This window comes from Micropterus salmoides, unplaced genomic scaffold (genome assembly GCF_014851395.1).
Source record: "Micropterus salmoides isolate LMB-PRFRI ecotype aquatic unplaced genomic scaffold, ASM1485139v1 Ms_hic_scaffold_23, whole genome shotgun sequence".
Lineage (NCBI taxonomy): Eukaryota > Metazoa > Chordata > Actinopteri > Centrarchiformes > Centrarchidae > Micropterus > Micropterus salmoides.
In genome coordinates, this window is record NW_024041484.1 from 2,563,314 (window position 1) to 2,578,160 (window position 14,847).

At 39.3% G+C, this 14,847-nt stretch overlaps 1 protein-coding gene and 1 long non-coding RNA gene across 4 annotated transcripts in view; one reads left to right on the plus strand and one right to left on the minus strand.

Annotated features, from left to right (window-relative positions):
* Positions 1–14,847, minus strand: part of tmem178b (transmembrane protein 178B) — a 146,563-nt gene that overhangs the window by 48,629 nt on the left and 83,087 nt on the right. The window lies entirely within an intron of this gene.
* LOC119918403 lies at positions 5,946–11,693 on the plus strand. The gene is made up of 4 exons (XR_005447440.1): positions 5,946–8,557; positions 9,481–9,514; positions 9,681–9,731; positions 10,057–11,693. It is a non-coding gene; the product is annotated as an uncharacterized LOC119918403 (long non-coding RNA).

Below are 14,847 nucleotides of genomic sequence, written 5' to 3' on the forward strand. Positions count from 1 at the left end.
TCTTTAGGTGAATAACTTTGAGTTAATTACAGTCAACTAGGAGGATAGCAGCGCACTGTGAAATCTTATGTGGCAGTTGGTCAAAGTAAGCTAAGCTCTCTCTCTTCTTTTCCTCATTTTTTTAGTCAGGGTAAATGACTTGAGGATTTCTGAGCTGGTGGATACAGAAGCTCTGTGATGTGACTAACCGGATTAACGGTTAGCTAGGACTTCATGGGGGGAAAATGCAGTGGGGACTCATCATCCTCTGCCGCAATAGCAACACATGCAGCATTAAATGTATGGAAGATGCACTTATATTCACACTGATACTGGACATACAATTTCCCCAATTTCCTTCTCGTGATGCTCTTTCTCTAATGTCAAGCTAATACCGCCTTTGCTATGGAAAGACAACAGTCATAATTCACAGAGCTGCTCTTGTTAGGAAAACAAACAACTAAGGCTGTTGTTTTTCACATATGCTGTCCTGCACAGTATTTCCTCTGATGGAGCACTAAAATAGGCGTCTTTCAATTCACATGCAAGCATTTACCCCATAAGTGACTGACTGGTCTGTCCATCTGTCTTTCTACCACATTGATCAAAAGGTATCTTGTAGACTTCTCGCTAGATTTCTATGAAATTTGCGCTGGATTTTCACAGTCCCCAGAGGATGGATCCTGGAGCCTTCAGTATGCTTCAACTGAACTAGATAGTGTGACATGTCCCCCCAACTGCATCTAAAGGCAAAAGTGTTTATACCTGTTTAAATGGCCTCACTTGAAGGCAGGGGATAAAGCATCTTCTCTTTTGAGCCTTGGTCAATAAATCACAAAGCCATTTTATGTTGGCGGGATTCTGGCTACATCCCACTGGCCCCAATTGTCTCTCCAAGAATTCTGTACTACTGCACTCTTCACACGTCTTTATAGTCTCAACACAATAAATTGTTGAATTCCGTTGACAATTCTGCATTTAAAAAAATGCATGTCATGTATCATTTTTTAAATATAGCTACAAAAGATTGCTTACACAAGGTTTTAGAAAAAAACGCAAGACAATTTGTGTGCCACTCAATTCTTTCCGGAATCTGAACATTGATTTTAGCCTGGAAATCAGGTTTTGGTCGTCTAGGCAAGACCTATGAAATAACAACATTTTGTAAGAATGACCATCAGATTTCTTATGGGTTTGGATTATTACACCACATTGAGATTTTCATGCTGCTGTGTATGCTGGTATTTGAGACGCTTCAAGAAAATAGTTTCCACAGTATGAATAAGGGACCATTAGAGATAGGAGCGACATTACATATCAACAGTAAAGCAACGACATCGTCAGTAAATATGAGTATAGTAGACATTTTGCAGGATTGTGGAGGGGCCGTATTACAGAAACTTCCTAACCTGCAGATCCTATCGTAACTGCTTGGTAACCACCAAGGGTTAGGAACTGATTTAGGAAAATGGCCATTACAGATTAACAGTTTCTACGTCAATGTTTCTTTCCTAACTTTGGATAAGAAAAGTGTATTACAGAAGCATCCTAACTTTGTAAAATCTTAAATGAACTCTTCTAACTTTAGGAGAACTGTTAAGTTGTCCTAACTTTTACTTTTCCACCAGGTAGTGTTTGCTAACTCGTTTAAACCACATGGCTGCTCTTTAATTGCTTTTACAAAATGTCAACAGGCAGAACTTATTCATTGATTCTACCGTATTGCTAGATAATGACTCATAAAATAATGTGAAGGCTTGATGTATGAAAAGTATTCTAATGCAAATCTTTGATGGGAGGAGATCATTAAAGACAATAAATAAATTTTAAAAAATCACCCCCAGCCTTTATTATTATTGTTATTACTATTATTTTTTTTTACCTTAATTATTAACTTTAATTATTAACTTTCCTGAGAAGAGTACGGGTTTCTGCCAGGGTCAGTGAGGGAGCACCAGCGTTTTCATCTGCTCTTTGGACACAACAGTTGCCTTTTTCTTCGTATCAGTGGGCTTATTTTCTTTTTAACAGCATCAACTCTCCACTGGATGCTGGATATGCAGCGGTGACTGCGTCCACTATTTTTGCCCACTTTCTATCTTTAATCTTTCGAGTTAAGCGTTATGTGAATTTGGATTTCTCGACGAAGGTTACCAAGACATCTGACTTGAAGTTCAGTGACAGTTGTTGTTTCTGCTCTGTTTTTCAGTGTATGTTTCATTTAAATAAATAACTGCGATTAAAAGCTGTTTAGCTCACGAGATGAGAAAAGTGGCATCGGTTGCTAACGAAAAAGTGAGTGTTCCCTTTGGAAACCCAAGTCTTACAAATTGATGACTAACTCTGTATGGTCTATTGTATCCTTTTAACCGCAATGATGTTGGTCACTTGGAGAATAGGAAAAGCAAAGAGCAAAGCAAAACAAACCTGTAACCTGTTGAATCACCTGTAAGTCTCAGACAATATAAATATGCTCATGAAAATGATCAGTGTTCTACTTTAGAAAAAAAACACTGAAATTTACTGAGGCATTTAATGGCAGTTTTATGGCTCTATTTACTGTTTTTGTGGATGTTTGCTTGTGGGCTTTTGTCCTAGATATTCTCCAACACAGAATTTGCCAGTGCTCCGAGAATAAACGAGAGGACAGATAATGTGATGGATTGCAATGCTTAGCCCATCAATTGATCATAAATACGCAGCTTTGTGCAGTACAGTCAGTGGGGATGGAAGAGGATGTTTTCTGGAGTGGAGACAGGGAGGAGGGGTGTCTCTTTGAGGAGATTTTGTGAGGTGTAGCACTGCTTTGAAGTCTGTGAAGTGCTGCTGCAGACAACCATGAGATGGGGCTTTCAGTTTCCAATTACTCATGGCTCTGTGCGAATAAGAGGAAACTAAATTCACTCAGCCAGCAAGTAATGTCAGTCGCATGCGACAAATAAGGAGCTGCCTGCCTGGTATATGGCATGTTATATAACATATGTTATATGTCAGATTTTGTATTTCGTATTTTCAGGTGGTTTGCACCATGAGTGTTAAAAGGCTGTTTCAGTGGCATTTCTTCCATGAATAAAAAATATATAATCCAGAGATGTTCCTACAATTTGTCAAAACCAGGCTCTTTATTAAGGGCCCATTTGAATCCCTTCAGTTCTGGCTCAAAGATTGCATATATTTTGTTCAGGGTTGGGAATCCCAACTTGGGTTTCATGCTTAACTTTACCTGTAGGTCCCCGACATCAGTAAGTCCACCCCTTAAAACAAAAAAATCAGGAACCAACCTGCCTGCGCACCACTGATTTGTATTGTAGCTGCTGTTGTGGACTGCACTTGTATAGCACCTTTCTGGTCTTCCAACCATTCAGAATGGAACATTCACACACCTTGGCACAGCCATTGGGAACAACTTTGGGTTCCGTGTCTTCCTCCAGGACCCGGGGGATCAAACCACTGACCCTCTGATTAGTGGACAACCCGCTCTATCTCCTGAGCCAAAGCGGGGTGTTCATTCTCACCCTCGAGACTGTTAGCTTTTGAATCTGAAAAAGTGAGATTACACACTGAGCTGTACACATGCGTACTACACAGCTATTTAGTCAACATGACTCGCATTCATCCATATTGCAGAAGGGATTTGTCTGTCCTCGTATGATGCGTCACAGATGAACTGCCATGCTTAACTCAGCACAAGAAGAAATGTCGAGTTTCTCTAATGTGCAACTGAGAGATGACTAATATTACACACTGATCAAATTAAAATCACACTGACGGACTGTACTCTCCATCCCGTGTATCTGTAGCTGAACACTACAGTGCAGCACAGTGCACATAACTTGGCAGCAGCTGAGCTGTCAATACACTGTATATCTACTCTAAATGTCTTTAGAGACAAGCAATATGAGCCAAAGCTTGCTGTGTTCCAGACCGCCTATCCTACTGCTGATGCAGACACCTCCACTGTTTTTATATAGTGTTGGTAAGCATTATTTATCTAGAGTCAACTGAGCTACACCTTTCACAGGCCACCGTCTATCTCCCTGTCCCTCCTCTCCACACTGTTTACATTTGGGTCCTACCCTTGTTACTCTACCGCACCCTCATGACACCACCTTGGTTAACTACACAGTGCCACACATTCACACTCCGCTACGAGAGCAGCTGGTGCATCAGCTTCACACTTTGGTGCACTGTAGAAGCAACTGGTCAGGAGAGCAAGCAGTGATGTGGTGATTTGCAGGTCAAAAGGACATCTAGACATCCTGATTATAACATTTACATTTACTCATTTGGCAAACACTTTTATCCAAAGTGACTTATATTTGAGGAACAAGCATCAACAAAGCATCAAATACAGCACGAGATCAACAACAGACAATAAATACTAGTATGAGCAGCAATAAAAACAAGTAAGAACTACTAGCACATATGGCATCAATGGGGTAAATATGTGGAAAATAACATTTTAGATGCATCGCGATGCGGACTTGGACGATTATGAATTGATTCACAAATGTCAATAATCGATTATCTAGAGGTTAATGGATGACGTAATGTTGACGCAACGAAAAAGGCGGAACTCGGAAATGCTGTTTAGCACAGACAGACAGCTGTTGATTGAGTGACTGCTGCTACTAAAATTGGACCTTATCAATAAAATCAATATGCAACTAACGTTAATGATTTTCAACCCGCACACTGTGCAGCACGGTAGCGCTTAGCTAGCATCCTCTGCTCATTCTTTAAAGGTCAGCTACGTGACATGCGGCAGTAGGTGACGGTGAAAGCAGCGGAGCAAAGGAAAACATGAGCGCTACGTTTCAGTCTGGCAGTAAATGTGCAGGTCACAGCGTGTCCATTAATAAAAGTCTGTCTGTCGTTTTCCAACCAATGAAAAGTGAAGCCAGTTAGCGCTAGCTAACATCTCCTCTTCTGCTTCTAGTTCAAGTTTCTTTGTTGTCATTCATCCACATATCGAGTACACAAATGAACAAAATGCTGTTTCTCAAGGCCCATGGTGCTCAATACAAGATTACATGAATCAACTTTCAAGACAAGACACAAAATGTAACTACACTATATCAGACAAAAAAAGGATCAGATATATTAAACGTTTGGCTGGAGCATTTTAAAGTGCGTAGTTCAACCCCCATCTGACTCTATACTAATAACAGCAGCATCAGACATAAAAATAGCAACAGCAGTGGTCAGTAATAATGTAATAATGCTATGCAATGTTAGCTACATTTATATAAAGTAACATTACATATGTGCATTTCATCACTAACTACTTGTTTGGATTGTTACAAATACTTTGCTTTGAAAGTACCAAGTAGTCAAACAGTGAGAAAAATACATTTTTATCTTGTTCGTTTTACAATTGCATTGTAGCCCTCATAATCGTAATGAGGTACCTAGAAATTCCCACCCTTGAGGTGATGCATCGCAATGCATTGAGGAACCGAACCCTATTAAATACCTAGGGAAAAAAGTAAGAGTTAACAAAGTGCAATCAATAGAAGAAAATTGTAAGGAGATAGATGAAGAAGAGCACAGGAAGTGCATGTTAGAGGTTAGGGGTTTGCCCCCATAAAAACACATATTAAATGATTTTATTAAACACATCCTGGTAGCAATTACCTTTCAACCAAAACATATTTGGCATAGCACATTAGTCGTATGTAACCTTTTTTGCAGGAGACAGGCTTAAAAAAGTATTCTCATATATATATATATATATATATATATATATATATATATATATATATATATATATATATATATATATATATATATACCTCATGGAAGTAGGACTCCTCTTCATTCCACCTCCTCCTAGTGACTGACCTCGTGAAAAGAGTTTCTTTAGTGGTTGAGGTTATCACAGAGTAAGAGGGCCTTTCACAGACAAATCTTTGAACCCAAAGCTCTGTCAGATTGTTCCACAGGCTACCGCACTTTTCCAACTATGTGTGCCGGAGATGTGGCACAATCCACCATCCATTCTGAATGGAAGTAGGGAAAAGCGGATGTGAGTGCTATTTTCAGCAGCTCAAGCAACAGCTCACATGCAGAAAAGGATTATCTACATGGACAAATATAGAGCAGGAAAGAGTGGATTAACACAACCATTATATTCTAAATACACCACCTAAGACACAGCAAGAATTCTATAAAATTACATTTTTTAAATCCAAAACCCATCCTCTTTAATCCGCCACTTAATATTATCATTTCAGTTGTCCTCAAATACCATTCCTGCTCATTCCCAGTGAACATTTTCCAGGTAATTTTATTCAACTGGTCAGTTCAAGCTGTTATAGTGAATATTTGATAATACTTAAAACACGTTTCTAACTTCATCAGGTGTTTCTGAGATGCAGTTCTACAATAATCTGTATTGGTTTGTAAAATGGATGAGATGAACTATAACAGAAAGGTCACATTGATTATGGCGTAATCATTAAATGTCCTGGAATCTAACCCCTGAAATAAATAACATGATATTATTATTCATAAATGAAAGAGCTATTTATTAAACAGCCAAATATAAAGCATGGATTGGAAACTTATATATTTTTTTAAACTACAACATGCAGTGAAATAAAGTCAAGCCTATAATGTATGAGTAATGCTCAGAGAGAGAGACAGAGTTTAATGATCAGTGTTTCTATTTGGAATAGGACTTACGTATAAAAAAGTTCTCAATGAGAGTTGTTGACAGTTCAAGTTAAACTCTGGGGCCATTGTACCAAAGGTTATTAGTAGCTAGATTGACAGTTTGATTTGTTTATTTGAGTGTTTATTTTAGTGTACAAGACACTGGACAGCAACCACCCGGATGGCTACCTGATGTATCATAATATACAGTTCCACAAATTCAGAAAGAAGACATTTCAAAAAATTTTACTTCCATAACATCATAACGTTATTTCCAACATGTTATTTTGTTGGATACAGCATTCTCTGTTTACAGTTTTTTTTTTTAACAACCGCTAACATCCTTTTGTCCAATCTGTAGTCACATTTTCGAAACTCTAAACACAGTTAGCCCCACATCGGCCTGTTCATACCATACCATTAACACAATTCATGCTGTTTACACAGAATATGCAGTCATTTAACCCATTTCTAAAATACTAAGTTTTTCTTTACGTACCAGCTTACCCTATACCAAAACTATGGATGTTTTCTGTGTTATTCACAAATGCTAGCACACAACATGTCAGAACTGAAGATATCATTTTCAAAACATTAAATAATGTATAAAACCTTTACTTCTGCTACAATAGCAGCTTAAAATCTCTATTGAAACAGCTGATGAGCATTTCTGAATGAATATATCATTGAAACATTGAGAAATAGCTGATTTATTGTCATTTGGGTAAAATAGATCATCCACAGCTAATTCCAATCTCCACCAGAGACATTGCTATGTGTTGAGGTTCCTTCAATTACATACACAATGTGTCATGCTGTGTGCCTGCCTGCTTTGTTTAGTTTATTCTCAGTTTTGTTATTTTAGTCTTTTCTGTATCTGTTATTTAGTCTGTGTCTTGGGTTTCTGCTCTGTCTTTAGTTTTGGGTTCAGTATTGCCGGTGTTTGTTATTTAGTTAGTTAGTTGTTTTCCACTGCCTGTTTGATGTCAGTCTGTTCTGCGCTTCTTGTTTCAGTTTGTTTCACTGTTTTGTTTTAGTCTCTGTTTTAGTTTGTAGTCTACCCTGTGCCTTTAGTGCTGTTCAGTCTGTTTTCTGTCTAGTTTGGTTTTGATCCATGTCTGCCTTAGTTCCTGTTTCTTTCTGTTATTATCTGGTGTTTGTTTTATGCTTGGTTTCTGTCTGCCTGTCTGCTAAGTTCTTATTTATCTGCCATGTCTGCTCTGTGTTTCTGTCTGATCCCAGTTCACTCTGTTTTCCCTGTTGGATGTAGTTTATTTGGATTATTTGTGATCTGTCTGCTTGTGTTGTGTGTTTTGAGTTCCAGTTAGATTCTTGCCTTGTGTTTTGCAACCTGTTAGGTTCCCCTGCTGTCTCTCTGCCTGCCTGTGCCTCATTAGTCTCATCTCTGTCACCTGTGTTATTCCCACCCTTCTTGTTAACCCTGTGTGTGTGTGTGTGTGTGTGTGTGTGTGTGTGTGTGTGTGTGTGTGTGTGTGTGCTTGCTTTTTCCCCTCAGTCTTTGTCCGGTCATTGTAGTGGTTTGTAACTGGTAATGCGCTGCCTTGTTCTGCCTGTTCGGTGTTTTTTGGATTATACCCTTTCTGGATTTTCTTTTGGATCGCCTTGTTTTGTTTGGACTCTGACTTATTTGGATTTCTTTGGACTCAGCCACTCAAGTTGTAAGTGTGCTCGCTTTTTGTTTGCCTTACAATAAATCTTTGAACTGTAGCAGTCAGCCTACGTGTCCTGCATTTGGGTCCACCAACATGTTCAAACACACATCGTGACACAAAGCAGTAAAAAGGGGAGATGAGTTTATCTAATGTGGATACAGAACAACACAGAGGAGGAGAGAAAGAAAGAATAATGTCTGAACAAAGGAGAAGAATACTTGGGCCAAGGAGAGGAAGTATCTGAACCAGTAAGTGTTTCACATCCAGGTACAAGGTGAGAGATGACATTAGATGTGATGTGGATGATAACATGTGGCTAAATGCTGAAGACCATATGGACTGTGCATTTTTATTTCCCTTCTGTACATTTTTTGTTTCAATGTAATTGTGTATTTACATTTACTCATTTGGCAGACACTTTTATCCAAAGCGACTTACACTTGAAGAACAAGCATCAACAAAGCATCATAGGGACCTCTGGCTTCTCTTTAAATTAAATGTTATATACTGTAGGCTATGAGTAGAAAAGTCATTTCTGAGATTTGGTAGTCACAAAAAATTTTTTTTTGTTTGACAAAATTAACATTACGCTGCAAATTAAAATGAACTAAAGTTCACAGCAAAAACATTGCAGTACAATTTATTAACTGTAGCTTGATCCAGCTGATGGATCTGTTGTCCTGTAGTTTAATGGAACTCTAGGGGCGGCTTTTACAGATTTAGGGATGAGTTTGTTATGGATGGATCAGTGTAAACAGTCTACATCAGCAGAATACATCAGTGCCAATAAATGTCAAAAAAAAAAGATTTGCAAGAGATTATGATAAAGGAATACTGTGAACCCCGATGTTCCATCATGTGCTTTATCTACAATGCTAACAGAAGAGGTCAAAAACACTACTCTTAACAAAAATACCAACCCCACCGGAGGCGCTGACAGCTCTCCTGTGAGCAGTGCGGTTATGACTGGACAAAGTAAATCCATCAAGTTCATTAATGAGCCTCATTCAGAGAAATTAACTCTGGTTCAAGGGGATGAAGCAGCAGGCTACTGTTCTGAGCTTACAGTTTGCTGACGTTCATTCATTAACATTCCAATGAACTAACAAACTGCTCGTTCTCTCTCCTCTCCTATGTTGTCCTCTCGCCCTTTTGGTTTCTACTGGCTCAGGTACTGAGTCGCAGTCGAGGCCTTCGTGCAGCAGGTCTTTAACTTTTACCTCCATTATCCGCTTGTGGTAACACCAGACATCTGGATCAAATCTTTTCTTCTACACAGCATTTTCAGCCATGTTCATCATTCCATTCTAGAACTCAGGATGTCTACATCAAGCATTGTGTAGCTGTGTTTTTTTTTGTTTGTTTTTGCAGCTCCCTTTTCAAGGCATCTTGGTTCAACATCTCAAGCAGTCCACACAAAAAGTAAGTGCTACAACTGACAACGTAATTTTCCTGTCATCGTATTTCTAGTTAGGAATTCACGTATACACACTTTTCTAAAACACTGACTCTTTGATTTTTCTGTGCAGAAAAATGTGAATATGCTTGAGAGGTTTGTTTAGTTCTCATATCATCATTTCCTTCACATTTAATCCATCAGAGCTATAAAGCAGACAACTATTATACCCCACTAGAGCGCTAAATGAACTTGGAAAGCTAAGACTGCAAAAGAGCAGGTTCCATATCCACAGCTGTCTTAAAGGATGTGGTTACCGGGGGCAACCAGACATTTTCTCTCATGTGTTAGGTCTGACGTCAGCCTTACAGCCTCATCACATCCTCCGGTTCCACAGAGGGACAGCCAGAGGTGGAGGGTGCTGTGTGATGTTCCCATATGACACACTGCTGTCTTGGTCTGAGTTTTTTTTAAGGCTTAGCCTGTCAGTTATTTCACATTTTACATGAATATTAATGAGACACAGCTCAGCATCCAGCCCTTCAGCACTGCATGCTAGCCGAACTTTACAAAATAAATGTCATCATTTGGTCACTTTATATTACAGAGGGCCTGGAATTGCTTAATTAACCTACAGAACCCACTGAAAATGTAAATATTAATTTTGTGACCGGTTCTAAAAAATGTATCTTTCATTTTGAAGTTTATTTCATATTAAAATGTTTAAATGTGAGCAGCAAAAAAACTGTGACTGACAGTGAACAGGTTAAGTCCAAAAACATGAGAGTTCGTAAATGAATTGTTGTTTTGTATTATCTTTTAAGCTTTGGCAATACTGTTCTTTGACATTCATGCCAATAAAGCAAAATTGAATTGCATTGAATATGGCAGAAAGAATGGAACAATCAACAGATACTGTGTGGAGACGTGGAGCTGTTCATCAGTTGATCATTTTGCACGCTGTTTAGGAGCCATGGGAATATGATACCTATGCATATCTTGCATTAATGTATCACTTGTGTTAATGATTAAACTCCATGAATGCACCTTCCTCTTCATCCCTGACCATGTAAAATATAAAAAACTCTGCTGACATTCACTAATTGCAGCATTCGTTTGATCAACAGTAAACTCTTCAGCTGATCATGTAAAGTATACACGTGTCCTGCACATGCTGGCACACACAAACCGAGCCACCAACCCATCAGGAGGAGCTTCTGTACACAAGCTGGGCTATTAGATGAGTCAGAAAGTGTAATTGTATTTGTGTTTTTTTTATCATTCTCACTTCCACTGTGGTTTTCTGACACAAGCCTCTGGTGCTCATCCTTAACTTCATCTCATCAGTAAACATGAGTGCAGCACCACTCAGTGATTCAAGTCAACACAGACCCCTAAGGGGGCTACATGATAGTGTTCACTGCAAGCTAACCTGGTTGGTGAGGGTGTTGATGCCCACAGATGGATGCCCATTAATCATAGGGTTGTGAATTCAATCCCCAGCTCTTCCTTCAAATTGTGAAAGTGTCCTTCAGCAAGACACTAAGCCCCAAAGTGCTCCTGATAAGCAAGCCAGCCTAACATGGCAGTCTATATGGGGCGGCTGTGGCCTCGAGGTAGAGCGGGACATCTAACTAATAGAAGATTGGTGTTTTGATCCCTGGCTTCCCCAACCCACATGTCAAAGTGTCCTTGGACAGGATTCTGAACTCCAAATTCCCAAGGCTATGCTATCTATGTGTGTGAATGATTAGTTTCTTTCTCATGTGCAGTTGTCACTTTGCATGACATCCTCCACCATCAGCTTATGAATGTGTTTGTGAATTTGGTGACTGTGACATGGAGTAGTGTGCTTTGGACATAGCCAAATTTGTTTAATGTAACATTCCAGCTCTTGGCAGCTCTTGGTTATGGTTAGGAAAGTCTCCCAGTGATAGATACCTCTGTTTTGGACTCTCTGGCCCTCTATTCCCTCAAAGGTCAGCAAAGCAGTTTGTTATTGGTCAATGGCACAATTTACATGTCCAGTAAGGTCAAACTCAACTCAAATGATTTAAGCTCATTTACTTCCCCTCAAAGGTCACTTTGGAAATAAGGTTGTGCAATTTAATCAATTCCTGAGTTCCTGCATTGTCAAAGATAAAACATGGCCCACTTTGCACATTATACAGAGACTGTGGCGTGAGCAGCACTGCAGAAGCTGTGACGATTAAGGCTGAGCTCTCAGTCAGGACCCCAGCAGCTCCTCTGTACAGACAGAATCAGACAGAGCTGAACAACATAAAGAAACAGGAGATGAAGGGACAGGAACGATGTGTCGAACTGCTGCAGAAGACAAATGTGCAGCAGGGATGTAATTTTGTTCATGCAAATGAAACAGAGATCTCAGAGAAGATCGATGTTTGTTTGTGTGACCCACTATGACCTAATAGAGAAAGGCTGTTTCTCTCCTTACTGTATCTGCAAGAAAGAGAGATTATGTCCTGCATGAAGGGCACAGGTTTGGTCTCAACATTGGTTGAGAGGCAACACCACCCTCTCACCCCCTCCCTCTCTCTCTCAGCGTTGTCCATGTTTCTGAAACAACAGCTAAACAATAGCCACATGCATCAAAGCCAATAACTTACCACAGCCTCTGGGAGGGTATTTTGCTCAAATATTAGGGACAGTTCTGTCCTTCCAAAATATTGTCCCTACTGTCCATAAGCAAACCTACACTCTTGTCCTGAATATACACAACAACTGCTGGCACACACACACACTCACACACTCGCAAACTTAAATCCTCAAAAGTAAAAGTAGTCATTATGCAGAAACTCTTCTAATAGTGTTGTATTATTGGTTTATTCTTACTGGTACATTAACATATAAGCAGCATTTTAATGTTATAGCTGGTAGAGGTGCTAATTAAAACTTCTTTTTAGTTTATGTTGTGCAGTGTAATGTAGTCACAATGCATCATATTCAAAGTGCAAAAACTGTACCTAAAGAAAGTGGTCATGTTAGTGATAAGCTTTTTAAAAGTCTTCAACCACATTACCACACAGTAATAATAACCCCAGTAAATGCTCACTGCATTGGTGTGTATGTTATGTCCATTTCAAATTGGTCAGTCCAGGACCACCTTTGGATGTCATGAAAAGATATGTTTAATATCTGGACATGCAATCAATCTATGGACATTCAGTACAAGACACCCAACCAAGACCAAGTATCAGACTCAGGAGCATGTCTGTTGGTCAACATTCCTTTCAAGCTCTCTGGAATAGAAACAGTGGTTGTCCTGCTGGACTGAGACTGTTCATATGGAGGAGCAGTGATGAATCACTGGGCCTGTGGGCATTGTGGTCACATGGCTGGACACAACTGATTTCCTCTAATCTGGAGTGCCTGAAACACATAAGTGTAATGAGGTGCAACCAAGACTGCCAGCTATGTGTATCTGCAGTGTTTCCGCCCTTAATTGTACTTCCCATCAATCCACAGCAATGTCTGCTGCTGCTTCATCCATATACCTTCAGATCCACTTTGTGTGTATGTGTGAGAGACAGTGAGAGACTGTGTGAGGCAGAGTCCTTGTGAGTAATGCGTGTCGTGCCAATCAGCAGCCCCTTCACCATGTTTAAATATGGAAACAAACTGATTTCTCCGCAATTATTATTTCCATAATTCTGTGCCGCTTAGCATAATTCCTTTAACTCGACATTAGCCGGCATGAAACTTTGTGAAGTTTTAACACCCGTCCCTGTCAATAATACTTGGTGATTGGTGACGTGATGTATGATGACGCTAGAATGAAATCATGAGGACGCTGGCAAAGAAAGACATGATGTCATGATGTAGAGAACAAGCAGAGTGTCAGACGTGATGTTCCAGCAGCGCAGTGACTCATGTGCCTCATAAATAATTGCATGTGATTACCTGTCTCTCATCACATCTGAACATACAGTACATCGCTTGCAAATGGACTTTTCCACAAGACGGACCTTACACAATGCAGCCGACGAGGCTGACTGTATGATAAAGCTATCACATAATTTTTCCCTAATACAGTTCACATTGAAAAGGGCGTATAAATGTCAGGTGATTGGAAACAATTGCGGTACAGCAATGCCACAGATCGACGACCATGGCAGATTTTCTGGCTATGGAAGATACCTGAATGTACAGCGTGACAACATCATTTGTAGGTTTATACACTTTATGATTAAACATAAATGTTATCATGAAACTCAAAAAATCTCTGCAGAGGAACTGCAGACATTTGGCCTGATTTTTGTCCCTTTGTCCATGCTTTATACTGTAAATAATATTGTATAATAAACCAAAGGCAGAATGCAAGATTTCCCATCTTCATTGGTGCAAAAAAGGAGCAAAAAAAAACGTTTCCTACTGTGTTTTTTTCAAGTTTGGTATGTATCTGTTCTGCATTTCCATGAAATAGCCACAACCTTCTACAGTCCAACACTGACAAAAGCTCTAGCCACCTCATAAAAATCAGCTTTAGTTTTTTTCAAGTTAGTTATCAAAATAGAAGCATTACACTACTTAAAATAGTGTTACAAACTCATTTGATACTCATTTGTACTGTGGCAAATTCTAGCTTACTTTAAGTAGTGCAGGTGACACTTTTGGGTCGTAATTGGGACATAATGTAGCTGAACAAACCCTGATGAGCTTGCACCAGTGCCAGCTCCAGTCTAGGCTACCCACAAAGATTGATATACAGCAGTATTTTATCATTATATCAATATCAGACATACTTACTGAACTTGCCGAGTTGTTTACAGCATCCTAACCTTGAATTAACAAATTGGGAGAGTCTGAAACTCCTGTCAAGGTGTACATGATGTGAACAAGATTATTTTTAGGATTACATCGAAAACTGTGATTCAATTACTACTGTCTGTTGACTAAACTGTATAGTATACTATAGTACAGTACAGTATAGATCTACTTTCTTAATCAGTTGAATTCAGTGAGTCACATCAGGGCACACATCTCTACAGATGCACCGCACAGTTATTGTAAATACTATAAGGAAAAATAATTGGCTTACATAAAGTAAGCACTCCCAGAAATAACCTCTCTGACAACACAATTCATTTTAATAACCCAGAGGAGATGGGATTTTGACACTCT